Genomic DNA, 12,720 nt, shown 5'->3' with positions numbered 1-12,720 from the left:
TGTGTTTCATAACTTACTAAAATTAGACTTGGGCATAGTCAAATACAACAGATAATAACACATCATTGGATATCAGTCCTCAGATTTTAGCTTTGAAATAATAATGATAACTATTATTGATAATAATTATTAGTAATAATTATTAATAATAATAATAATTATTATTGGTACCGGGATGCTTTACCATGAGCCACATTCTCAGTCCTATTTATTTATTTATTTATTTATTTATTTATTTTTGAGACAGGGTCTTGCCCAGACTAGCCTTGAACTTGTGATCCCTCCTGACTCAGCCTCCCAAATAACTGGGATTATAGGCATGCACCATTGTGCACAGCTTACAATTATTTTTATATGAATTCCAGCCTATAGTTACATATATTCTACTTCATATTTCTATGGGTACCTCACTATTTTTATTCTGTGAGATTGTCATTCGGGCTTCTACATACAGAATAAGGCCCCTTCTCCTCCATATGTTACAATTTTCCTTCCATATTTTCTTTCTTCCTTCCCTGCCTCCTTCTCCTGATTTGTGTCCCAATTCTACCTCTTCCAATCTATCTTTGCCTGGCATTTTCTTTTAATAGCAACAGATATTTTAAAAGGTCTAACATAAATTATAAATTGGTGACAAAAGAGAAAACAAACTAAAGAAGTGTATAACGTCGTGCTAAGAACAAAATATATAAAAACCTTCTGTAAAAACCTACGGAGTTGGTACAAAAAGTCCATGAGTTTGTACTAATTGGCATCCTAGAAGCCAAAAAAGACAGAGAAAACTGCTAGATCACTTATGCAGCTTACAGCATCTATGACATTAAAAAGAAAAAAAAAAAGACTAATTGGACAGGAAAAACTTAACTATCACTTATAATAAGACAGACAGGAATTTCTCCTGAGGGTGTAATGTTATGAACAACAAACCCAACAACTACCTCTTAGTAGACATGAGACTGGGTTCTGTGAGGCTGTTTCACAGAGCAAAACTTGGTGTAAGCAGAAGGTGTTCTGCAGCGGCTTAGCTCAGTAGAAGCAATTTGATAAACCCTAGTCCTTACCCTGCCTTTATTTAATCTGTGAGATAGCAAGCAAACCTTCTATATAGACAAGAAAGTGACTCAAAAAAGCTCAGGAATAGAAATGAAGGCAAACAATTTTGGCATCCTAGTTAGAATGAAGGCAGACCGATTGACACACACAGAGCTTATATTAAATGTAAGCTAAGAGCCATATCCCACTGAGAGAGGAAGCAAATGTACTCCATAAAATTAACTCAGTTCCAGAGAAAATAAATTATGGTAGTGTGCTCTCAGTACAATCTTTAATCGATACCACCACACCAGGACAGTAAACAATTCCCTGAGTGCAGTTAAGTCCTCAGGAGGTGTGGGAGGGCCAGGTCTGGCCTTGAGCATACCATTTGTTAATGTGTAATTCTGCACAGGAAATATAAAACTAGTGTTGCCCTACATTATTGTTCAGAGAACATTTTTAATTTAATAACATCAAGAGACTTTTCCAAGAAAATCCTTTCTGTAGCAGCTGCTTGTTATGTAAGAGAGTTTCTGAAATGTTTTAAGAATTTTGTTTATTTTATAAATCTCTCTAGGCTGTCTCATGGCCCAGGCCCACTCACCCCCTGTCACTTTCCAATTAGGGCATCTTAATCTGACCTTTCTGTTGTATCTCTGTCTCTGATACCTTGTGCTTGATGTATTTCTGACTCTTGGTTGGAAAAGAGATTCTGAATCTTGGATAGTACTTTCCAAGATACCTGTGGCAAGGACCCTAATATTTATCCTCCTTCTGTCTGTCATGGACATATATTTCTATAAAATCCAACAAAAAATAATGACTAGAAAAACAATTATGGGTTTAAATATTGTGATATAACTTGTTAAAAAGTTCTAAACACACTCTCTATTTTTGTATTATCTCCTTAAAGACTGGTGACAAATGGTTTGCAGATCATACTTAGAGGGATAGGATTCTGAGGTACCAAACATGATTCAAAGTCAAATATTAGTTAATGTGTGATCAAGCTGAGATTTGGTTTGGTTTAACATCTTGTGACCATTCTAACCCACCTTCTTGTCCATTTGGAAAGTATCAGGCTTACAAGCAGATAACACAAGAAATACACTGGGGCCACCTCAGCCACATAATCTTTAGGGATCAGCATAAAATATAAATATAAGACTCCTTATTCCAATAGTATTAAGAATTCCTAGACAGCCCTATCAAACTGACTGGGGCTCTTCTGAAAGCACCGTGCCTATGATGCTGGCTCTGACAGAGGTCTTCAAATTGCCCTTTACTGAACTTCAATAAGATGCCGTCTGCCTTACTGAGGGATGGTCAAAGTGGTGACTCTGTAATACTCAGTAAATTAAAAAATGATGTTACTGCTAACCACACTGTTGTTCCTTATCATGTGTGCAAACAAAACAAAACAAAACAAAACAAAAACAAGTGAAAAACGTTGCATTTTCACATTGTATTCAAGTAAAGCCAAAGCCAAGTATGTTTTAGAGCCTATGGATGGTGTAACTTCAGCTTTTTATCCCTTTATAGTGTTTTCACTTAAAAGATGGCTTTTGGCTTTCTTTGGTTTCTGAATGACAGAACAATAAGATCTGATAAAATGATCATCTTGTTCTAAGGAAGATTTTTTCTTTCCTCATAAATGAATTTAAATGGACCATGAAAGTATGAAAAAAAAAAATAAGTAAGTCCAATTCCAGTCTGAAGGTGAGGCTAGAAAAAAGAAATATCTCTAAAGCACATAATTTTGAGTTATTGTAATTGCTGTAAGGTAATTTCTCTATCCATCTCCTTGAACCTCTAATAAAGTCACCTATACATAAATGCCTTTATGATGAATTTTGCCTTTTATTTCTTTCTTTTTGTATTTTGATTTTGTAAATCAAAGAAAGGGCCTATTCCCTTTTGAGTTTGTGAGGTATAGCACCTGTAACGATGAAAACATTAGGTCAGCAAAACTCAGTGAATAGAAACTCTGGCTTTGCAGCCAAACTACTTGCAATTGAATCTTAGCTCCCACCCTTATCAGCTGCTTTCTTGGGAAGTTATCTTCTTCTCTGTGTTTCAGTTTCTTCCAATAATAACAATAGTCCCTTGGAAGAATGTACTGAATTTTTTTTTTTTGAGGGGGGGGGGGAGAGAGAGAGAGAGAGAGAGAGAGAGAGAGAGAGAGAGAGAGAGAGATTTAATATTTAGTTTTTAGTTTTCAGTGGACACAACATCTTTATTTTTATGTGGTGCTAAGGCTCGAACCCAGTGCCCCAGGCGAGCGCGCTACCGCTTGAGCCACATCCCCAGCCCAAATGTACTGAATTTTAAACGAGTTATTACCTGAAAAGCTTGGAGCATAGTGGTTCAGAGTAAGTAATACACATGTTAACTGTTATTATTGATACATAAACTGTATTAATTTGACAAGAACCATAACAACATTATTATCCTGGAAAGGCACAGAACTCTTGGGGAGGGGCCCTGAGCCATGAGTTCCATCAACCAGATCCAGATCTTCAGAGTCTAGGCACCTGCACTGTGGATCACTTATGTGGTCACTGAGGTCAGTCCAGGTTGGACTTATCCTATTCCATGCTGTTTGGGTCCAGAGTGTTTTGACATGGCTGCTTTAATGAAGCCATTTTTATAAAGCTATTTTTCTCTAGTTAAAACAAATTGAACTTCCCCTTTTAAAAGTGTACTGAAGTTAGGGTCTATCCTTGATCTCCACCATTCATCCTGTTGTTCCTAATCTTCACTCTTTCACATATTCATTACTCCTTTGGCTGTAGACAACATCCTGCTTGGGTATATACTATACTAGCCTACACAGCTTGAATTTGCTTTTTTTTCACAGTTATTTTTCTTCAATGCGTCTTGGTTTGTTTGTTATTCACTGCTCTTTTGCCCAGTAATTTAGTGTCTGTTTAATAGTTGAGACAGGATTTACCTGCTCTCGGCATCTTGTCCAGGGAAATTTGTGCAGCATCCACATCACTCCCAGACTGTGCACCTGCTGAGGAGATGCAATGCTGTGCCACTCAGTGTGGAGACCGCCTTGGGGCTGAAAGATACATATCAACACAACTGGTACACTTGGCTGCAGGAGAGAATTTAAGAACAAAACAAAGTTCAGTTGTCCTAATATCATTTATGAATTATGGACATAAATTTCTTGGTAACTATGATCTGGATTACCCCAAATCTAGATAACTATAATAGTATAAGTGGTATTGATATTAGTTAATATTCATTGGGCAGGCATAGGCCAAGCTCTAGGTGTTTTATGTGAGCTAATTCATTAATTGTCTTAGTAATCTAATGAAGTAGATATTGTTTTCCCACAGATGATTGAATCCTGAGATTCCTGAAATTTGGTTCCACGTTAGTGAAATGAGAGAGATGGTTTTCTACATTTCCTCTCAACTCTAGGGGTAAGAATGGCCTGGCTAGGGAATACAATAGTATGGTATTCTAAACAGTGAGCCTCATACCTGTAATCCCAGTGGCTCTGGAGGCTGAGGCAGGAGGATCTCGAGTTCAATGCTCGTCTCAGCAAAACAAGGTGCTAAGCAACTCAGTGAGACCCTGTCTCTAAATAAAAAGACAAAATAGGGCTGGGGATATGGGTCAGTGGTTGAGTGCCCCTGAGTTCAATCCATGGCACCAACCGACTAACCAACCAACCAACAAAAAACAGTGATCCTTAAATTTTTGTATATTCTAGAATCACCCTGAGGGCTTGTTAAAAAACAGATTGCTAGGTCCCACCCCCAGGTCTGTGGTACCTGTGAATTTATATTTCTACCAATTTCCCAGGTGAAACTGATGCTACATTGGGTGGAGCCCAGTAATTCGAGATTGTAATGTCATTCAGGACTGAGGAAAACCTAAGGCATATATCTATATCAATGAGCTCACCGCTAATATAAACATGCAGACTTCAAGGCTGATTTTATACACACACACACACACACACACACACACACACACACACACATTCATTTCTGATTACTGCACTAAGATGAGAAAAACATCTTCTACTTCTTTGTAAGATCTAGAAATTGTATTTATTTGTGTCATGTTAATAGTGCTTTTTTTTAAAAAAAAAGTAAACTATTTTTTGGAGCAGTTTAAGGCTTATATCAAAACTCAGCAAAAGATAGAGTACCTCCTACTCTACATATGCACAGCTTCCTCCATTATCAACATCCCCATTGAGTGGTACAGTCTATGAACCTGATTTGACACATCTTTACCACCTAGAGCCTATAGTTTATAATAGGGTCACTTTTGATGCTGTACATTCTATGGTTTCAACAAATGTATAATGGAATGTATCTAAAATCCTATGTACGAAGTAAATTGGTTGTTATTAAGTAATCAAAGTTTCTTTTTGTCTTTGTTTTTATGAAATACGCAGTTTCCCTCAGAGGTAGAATAGTATTCATTTTGCTGAAAAGATCCATCTGCTCCTGCTCCCACCCTTCTCCCTCCCCATAACACACACACACACACACACACACACTTTTTTTTTAAGTAAAAGAAAGGGAGTAATAAAACAATCTCATTGGCTAATTTAAATTTCTTTCAAAGGTAGAAAATTCCCCATAAAAGATACTTTGCTTCAGATTTCAATGGGAAATCAGCCATGGGATTAAGTGGATTAGTGTAAAAAGCTTTCTCAAAAAGAAAAAGAAAATCCATTCTTATTTTCCTCTGAGTGAGTGTAATGTGTCTGTGATTTCAATGGCCCTGAAGGTACCAGCATGAAGCATCCACCACACAAATGGGTGGGGACAGCTGTCCTGCAGCTCAGGGCCAGAGTGACTGGGCAGTGCAGGACTCAAGCAAGACTCTGCAGGAGGTTAGTCTTTATGTGATTCCTAGTACTGTAGGTGGGGGCATGCCCTCTACACACAAATTCCTTCACTACTTTGGCAATCCTTGGAAGGCAATGTGTTCTGGAGGAAAGGGCGGAGGGCTTTCTCAATTCAGTCAGGTCTGATTTTGAATCCTGGCTCTAAAACATAGGTAGGTTGCTTGTTTTCTCAGAGATCATTAAAATGGTGGAGATAGTTGGGAAAACCTTCCCTAGGGGTTATGTGAAGTTTAGAAATAAACTAAAAAAAATGTTGCCAGTGAGTATTATCATCATTGCCAAATCCACTTCATTAAAACATTCCACTTTCCACTTTCTGTAAAGCTAAGGCTCCATTCATTCATATTTCATTCATTCATTTCTCTTTATTGAGTGCTTGTGTACTTGCTCCACAGGAAGCACGACAGAGTATCAATAGTCCTTTCTTTGTTACTGCTTCCAGAATGATTTCACTAGGCAATGTAGTAACCTGAAATATTTTAGGTGGTTACAAAAATATAGGTATAATATGATATTTTTTTTGGGGGGGAGGTGTCCCTAGGATTGAACTCAGGGACACTCAGCCACTGAGCCACATCCCCAGCCCTATTTTTGTCTTTTTATTTAGAGAAAGGGTCTGAGTTGCTTAGTGCCTCGCTTTTGCTGAGGCTAATTTTGAACTTGATATCCTCCTGTCTCAGCCTCAGAGTTGCTGGGATTACAGGCATGCACCACCATATCCAGCTTGTTTTTAATTTTTACAAGTTTTATAAATAAAGAGAGAATCTGAGTTCAATGGTGCTTACCTATTGTCCCAGCTAATAGGGAGGCTAAATTGGGAGGATCTCTTGAGTATAGGAGTTAGAGATCAGCCTGGGGGACATAGCAGACTCCATGCGAGAAAAATAGACATAGGAACCATCTCTATATGATAATGGTAATTTTCTAGGAAAGTGAGATTCCATATTATGTATTTTCTTCTTTGTGCTTATTTACACATTCCTAAAATTTTTACGTGAGTTTAGATGATTTGGGGATAAGAAAAAGAACAGGTTTTATTAAACATCTCAAACAGTCATTAATTACAATGATGATGATCATCAATATCATTAATTGTCTTCCCTTGTGTATGGGAGTTTGCCTTGTACATTAGGGGACAGAGAAACGAATAAAAAATAAAACCTGTGCTGAAATTTTTTTTTTTAAAAAAAACAAAGTTATACAGGGAATTGCTTCTCACATATTTTCTTGAGTTGATATACTTACAGAGCCTGAACATTATATCATGAATCAGATGTATTGTTATTTTTGTTGCTTGCCACACATATCAATATAGATATCCCTCTATCTCATCAATTTTTAAAAGGATAAAGAATAGGCTTCAAATTTAGAAATAAAGACCATCAAAATGATGAGAAATGGCAATAAATATCTTGCCTAAGGGGAAAAATACTCTTAAAGAAATCTTAAACTTCCTCAAACTTTATGGTTAAGTTTCACATGTATTTGCTCTCTTTCGACAAATGTTTTGAAAATATTAATCCTATTTCAGTTCTTTCTCATTCTGGCCTAACTATACCTCACATTGGCTCTAATTAGCTAGATTAATGTGGACACTGATAGGTTGTCCATTCCGTGGATCTGTGATGAATAATGCCTCTTGCTGTTGCCTTCACAGGAAGAGATACAAGTAGACAGAAGATGAAATCATGTTAGATCTCCCCACCATCACCAAATCCAAGACAAATGGGAGCTTGTTTTTTTTTTTTTTTTTTTTTTTTTTGTCTAAAGCATCTTTGCTGTTTCCCTTCATAAGTCAAATGTCAGTTGCTTTGAGATCACAAACATAGAAACATCTAAATTTAATGAGAACATTTTCTTCGGTATAAAGCAAATCAGCAGCCAGAGTCATGGAGAATGTTTAGGTCTGTCAAGAGATTGAGATGCCCTGGCAGGGTTGTGAATTCTGGGGAAAGTGCAATGGTGCTTACTTACAGCTAGGATATTTGTACCTATTTATGATACAGGAAACCTGAATCACAAAATGCTTTGTCAATGCGGCAAAGGCCCCTTAATTTAAGTGTGTATTTTAGAACCAAGAGGGTCTGATTACAGCTTATACTTTTTTTTTTTTTAATATCAGCATGAAACCCAATTATCCTTCAAGGACTCATTATTTCTTCTTCAAACTTGATTCGAATCATTATCATCATTGTAAAGTCTGAAGTGAAAAATATTACAGGGAGGTACTTTTTTCCACAGAAAACAAAACATAACAAACACTATATATCTCCCAATTTCCCATCTTTGAAGAAAAAAGCAAGTTTTGAAAGAGGTATGATCCTTATCAACTCATGGCAGTTGATTTGGTTAGTTAATTTAATAAAAGGAAGAAAGTGTATTCTATTTGATATGCATATACTTATGGATGAAAAAATTGAAATTCACTTAAGATAGTCAGCAAATGACCAGTCAAATCATTCCTGATGGTTAAATGAGGACATTATTATGGTCCCTGTGTACTTTGAGCTCAAAGATGCAGTCAGCAAGGGAGCTGTGGTGATTCCAATAGTGGGTGCTGGATAAGCTTGAGGTCCACCTATCACAATTTGCCCCACATGTATTTCTTGGATTCTCTCTGCCAGGTGCTATGCTTCGTTGAATACATGAAGCCACTGAAGCACTCTCTATCCTTAGGAGCTCATGGCACAGTGGGGACAGACAATATCAACAACCTAATATAGATGGCACTATGGGACTATTGAGCTTTGAGTTTCTAAGGACTATGGGATGGGCAAAGTTTTTTTGTTTTCATTTTTTCCAGAGAGGATACTGAACCTTAGTGAGGTCATATAATAAAAAAAGTAATGGTGCTGGGGTTTAAAGTCCATGCCTCTTCTTCATACTGTTAACTCCTCCAGAGATGTAGAGGACTTGTTAGCCATTGAAGATGGGGGGCCATGAGACAGAAAGAGATTGAAGAGATTTTAAGAGATAAAATGGAGTCACTGACTGGGTGTTGAGTGTGACTAAGAGGAACAAGTCTGATGACTCTTATCAGGAACTCTGGCTTGTGCAACTGGGGAGATAGTGACACCTCTTACTAGGAAAGGGAAATAGAGGGCTGCAAACAGAACAGGCAAGGTAATGACCTCAGTTTTAGATCTGTTGTGTTACTATTGCTTATGAGTCTAGCTGATATTTGGAGGTCATTTGGGAGGTTCTTGGCATTAAAGTGGTGGTAGAGGCTGTATGTGGGGTTGACATTTCACAGAGACAGCATGAAAATAACATTTTTAAATGCATGCATCCTGAGATACACAGGGATGGTTTGATGAAAATGATCCCAAAGTGTATTAGAGAAGAAATGATATGCAAAGATTATGGAGCACTAGATTGTACAGTAGTAAAGAAGCAAGGGACATTGATTACAAGAATGGTGAAGGCTGGTAATAAGGGCTGATGGCTTCATAACCCATTTCAACGAGTGTTCTAGGCATTTTATACAATTTACTTCTTTGTCTTTCACAACCACCCCGTGAAGTGGACATCATTATCATTCCAATTTTATAGTCATAATTTGACCAAGATCATGCATAAGAAGATAGGAGAACCTGGATTTTTAACTCCGGCTGTCTAACTCAAGAGCCCAGGCATTTACATTGCGTTAAACTGAGTGTTTGTGATCTGTAAGTTTCCAAGGAAGCTATAAAATATGGTGGTTTCTGTATCTTACTGCTACAGTCAGAATGTTTATGACCCCGTATTGAAATCCAATCTCCAGTACAGTTTTATCGGAAAATGATATGCTTATAAGGATAGAGTCCTCATGATTGGCATAAGTAGCCTTATAAGAGAGACATGATGGAAGTTGTTTTTCCTCTTCAACCATGAGAACAAGTCACACACCATTTTCTTGGATTTCCCAATTTCCATAACTCTGAGCCATACATTTCTGGTGTTTATAAATGATCTATTGTAGGGCATTTTGTTTATAGCAGTTTGAATGTACTAAGACATCTACATTCTTATCTTTTTTTTGTAATAATTTTTTTTCCTTTTTGATTAACCTTGAAATTCTCTTAGGCTTGATTTCTCCTTTGTATATTCCTGAGGGAATGGTTTGTTGGAGTGCTCATTGCTTTGGGGACTATTCTACTGTCCTTATTCTTCTGATATAAGTTCAAACAGGAGGCATTAGTCCTTAATATGGGATTTAATTCATAACAAATGCTTGTTAAAGAACACATAGATATGCCTTACCCAGACACCTACACGTGTTTTCAACCCACCCTATGAAAGCCAGTCTTCAAGATGACCATAATGATCCTTGCCTTCTGATATTCATGTCCTTCTAGAATCTCCCACTTTCAAGTGTGGGATGGGGTTATCCTTCTAACAAACAGACTAAAGCAGAAGCAATGGAGTGTGACTTGGAGGTTCGTACATAAAAGACAGAGTAGCATCTCTCTCACTGTCCTAGAGGGAAGCCATATTGATAGCTTGTCCTCAGAGAGGTGTCGATGACAAAGAACTAAAGCCACCTGTCAATAATCATGTGAGTTTGAAAGTGAATTCACCAGCCCCAGTTGTCCTTAGAGATTTCAGCTCCAACTGACAATTGATTTAGGGGAATTGACTATATAAGTTTCCAGGGATGTTCCCAGTTTCAGTATTAAAATCCCATTTCCTGGAAAACTACTCAGTCATGGACAAATTGAGATGCTTAGTTTCCTAGCTAGATTGCAACTGCATGAGACCCTATAAGCCAGAACCATCCAGCAAAGCGCTCCCATACCTTTGACTTTGCACATACTGCGTGAGATAGTAAGTTTGGGATAACTTGGGTGTAATTTGAAATTCAGCAATGAATAGCTAGTACATGTTCCATATCATACTGCACTAAGAAGCCACATTCTGTCTCTTCCAAAAGGGTCCTGAAGATGAAAATTTTGAGGAATGATTGTATTTTTTCTCACAATCTGTTTAGGAGACGTCTCCATCTTCTGCCTTCCTATATAGTTGAGAAGGTTTTGTGTCTCCTGGCATTTTAATTTTCATTTCAACTGCAATGGAGGCATGTTGCCAGAATATGCCTTCTTATTGGAGGAGCAGGAAGCCAAATGTGAGTATCAATGGCATTACTGCCTGTGAACTACCCTAAATAACAAAGCAATCCCTAAAATAAATAAAATATAAAATGCTGAAGACTTTCTACCTCTTACTCCCACTTTCTACTCAATATATCCTTAGAGAAGAATCTGTAATAATGTTTGTGTTAGCCAGAATTAGCTCTAGGCATCAGTAATACATTCTATTCTTCACAATTTACAAGTTTGTTTACAGTTTAGACACACAAAAATTCTCTCAGTTTTAAGATAAATTTAGGGCTCCATAATGTGATAAATTTGACTTCTCAATTTCATGCTTTTAAACTTTTTCCTGGTAGGCCTAAAACATTTGAGAATTATACATTACTTTATAAGAAGCTTCAGCATAGTTTGGGTGATACTCAATTTTAAAATATTGTCTAAATATTCTGAATATATAAGTTTTGCATTAGAGGTCCATGTGTATTGTGTTACTGCAAAACATTAATCAAGCCTTATACAACTGACTTTTCAAGCTCAGAGGGGAAAAAAAAGCACATTTTGATTTAATCTAAAGCACAAGTGTATATTTTTTCTATTATTTCATTTTACTGAGAGACAAAACTATACTCTCTACCTACAATTGTCTACATTTATGAATTTTATTCCATTAGGACTTTATTCCTTGAGAAGCTGTCATTTAAGATGGTGCTCTTGGTGGTTGAACTGAGAATTCAGGCTTAAGGAGCAAAGGCAGAGGAAAGAACGAGCAAAGTTGAATCCTTTTGGCATTTGAAGAGACAGAAGCACATGGAGAGTTTGTACATTGGCTTTCAAGAAAAGTGCTTTGAATGGAGGATCCTTACCAGAAAAGAGTGGATTATACATCTCCAAATGCCAGGAGCAAAATTTAGAAAGGAAACTGGTTTAGATGGAACAATCTAAAGAGTTGTTTCTTACCTAGAATCAAATATTTAAGACCTCTCATTAAAAAATTCTGTTTTTAGAGCCTAAATGAAAATTATATATATTGACCAAAAGGTTCAATGAAGCTCTAGGTACCTTAAAATACAGTACATTTTGTTATCTGTAAACTGGTTTATTTTCTGATAAAATGGACTCTTCTTTCTCCTTATAGTATTTCCTTGTTCCTCATCATCCCCAGACTAAGCATGTTAGATCTGGTCATTTCACATGGCTGTTCTTCTGTTATTTTTGAATCCAAAGCTCAGCATCTCATTTATTTTCTTTTCATCATTGTTATACAATGGGCAGACTTATTTTGTTTTTTATCTCTTGAAGTCTCTTAAGGTTTTTTTTTTTTTTTTTTTTTTTTTCAGATATCTTTCTACGGTTCTTTCATTGTCTCTGCTTCTTTGCTCTTGTGTTAAAAGTCTTCACATCCCATTCCCTATAACTTCCAGTTTCCGCAACTTAATCACTCCCTGTGAAACATGCCCATTGTCACCCTCCTTGCCCTGGCCTGCAGCATCCCAGATGCTTCCTGTGAGACAAATCTCAGGCGCTGACTTATGAGTTACAGGAAGCATTACTCTTTTTTTCTAGAGCTTAAAATGCTAAAGCAGTGTAAAAATGCACTGTATTATCTTTTGATTTTGGAATGGTCATTCTAATTCTTTTAGATTTTCCTTTTTTTCCGCGTTGGTGACCAACTTTCTACCAATTTGCACCTCTTGTAACCTTTCTGCCAGAGAAGAGACTAGATACAAA

The sequence above is a fragment of the Spermophilus citellus genome (genome assembly GCF_964194105.1).
Source record: "Spermophilus citellus genome assembly, chromosome: 5".
Classification (NCBI taxonomy): Eukaryota; Metazoa; Chordata; class Mammalia; order Rodentia; family Sciuridae; genus Spermophilus; species Spermophilus citellus.
Note: the sequence above shows the minus strand (reverse complement) of the source record.